Consider the following 1,871-nt stretch of genomic DNA (forward strand, 5'->3'; position numbering starts at 1 on the left):
ACATCGGTTAAGGGAAAAAAAATTATTTCGGATTGCAATTAATGCTCACTCTCAATTAAAGGAAAAATGTTAATTTAGGCCCGTTCAGTACAAGGAAAATTGTGATTGAGACGAAATCATGGACGGACGTTTCGACAAAATTGCATAGCCGATGGAAATTAATAACGGCAATTATGGAACATGAATTGATTATTCTTACCAATTTATTTACATGGCAATACTTATTTTATTTCCGTTTAATCATCGCTAAGGTATATATGGTAGATAAAAAGAAATTGGATAAGATTAATGAAGATACGAATTGATTGGATAAGATTAAGGAAGATAAATTGAGGAAAAAAAGTTTGTAAACAACATTATTCAACAATGTGCCCTCATATATACATTATTATAGGGGGTTAAATTCACCAATAGTCATTTAACTTTATACTTAGTATTATCATAACTACCCAATTTGATTTTATTTTACAATGGCCACCCAAATTTATATTTAATGTCATTATATCCAACCAATTTTAAAACCGTTATTTAAAAAAAATTAAAATTCTGGGAAAATCAAACTTCCATCGAAGAGAAGCAAATGAAGAGCTTTCATTTTGCTCGCCGCTACTACGGAAATCGCTTTTGCTTTCTTTTCCTCTGGCTACTAAGACGAGCAAATCGATGTTTTACTACCAATCACAAGTTTCATGTTGGACACAATATGAATATAAAAAGCAACTTCGGCCCCTTTCCACATGAATCAGATTTCCCATCAGGCTAGTAACTATGGGTACTTTCCAACTTAGAAAAAAGGGGGAATCACTCAACTTCTTGGATGATATATATTTTGGTCGCACTCCTTCATATACGTCAGGAGTCCATTGATGACAAGAGGCTGGGGATATAGGCAAATAGAGTTTTTGCACATTTTTGTTAGGTTCATTTACTTCGATAAAAAGGAAGAAAATTGCCCGAACCAGAATGGATGGTTTTGTGTTTATTACCAGTTCTTCCTCCTGAGTTGGACTTTTATTTTTTCCTTTTTTAAATTTATTTTTATATATAATACTAAGTTATCATTTTACTCATTTTAAAATTAGTGAAAGTGTAAAAGGAAGATAGGTTGTCATAGTGAAATGTTATGTAAAATTGGGTGACCAGGGTGAAATAAAATCAAATTTGGGGACTATGTTGACACTAAATATAAGTTGGAGGGCCATTGTGAAACAAAATAAATTGGATGCCCATGATAGCACTAAGTATAAAGTTGAGTAGCCATTGAAGGATTTAACCCTATTACAGGAAAGGAACTAATGTTATGAGAGTGTCTTCAAATGAGATTCTGATAGATTTTAAAAGTTATTCTAAATTCAGATGTTCCCAATTGAAATTTTATTGTATAGAACTAATCTTTGGCCCACACACTGATGTGGCAACATGTGCAATTTATTCATTTTATTATTATTATTATTATTTTACTTTATCCCCCATAGTCGACGTGGCAACACCATACATTGCTACATCATCAATGGACATTAAAACCTCTTGCCCACTCTCAGTAGGAGAGTAGTTCTATTTTAATAAAATTCATTAAAATCTAGGAATTCTTTAAAATATAAATATTCTCTATAATTCATGAATTCACAAGGATTTCATCAATAGAGGGATTTTAGAAAAATTGGATGGATTTCAAGAGTAAAAATATATATAACAAACTATTTTGAAATTTCACTATTTTTAATGATATTCTTCTAGATTTTGTGAATATCTTTTCAAATCCCACACAAAATCTTTTCAAATCCCCTAAATTCATTAGAAATTATAATATTTTAAAATTCATTAAAATCTTTATTAAGGCACCCCTTAGTATATAGTTGTACAAAAAAAAA

At 30.5% G+C, this 1,871-nt stretch overlaps 1 protein-coding gene across 1 annotated transcript in view; it reads right to left on the reverse strand.

Moving 5' to 3' along the window:
* The window catches only part of LOC111405060 (polyol transporter 5-like), a 77,516-nt gene that overhangs the window by 3,317 nt on the left and 72,328 nt on the right, over window positions 1-1,871 (reverse strand). The gene's annotated exons all lie outside the window — the stretch shown is intronic.

This window comes from Olea europaea, chromosome 12, assembly GCF_002742605.1.
Source record: "Olea europaea var. sylvestris chromosome 12, O_europaea_v1, whole genome shotgun sequence".
Taxonomy (NCBI): Eukaryota; Viridiplantae; Streptophyta; class Magnoliopsida; order Lamiales; family Oleaceae; genus Olea; species Olea europaea.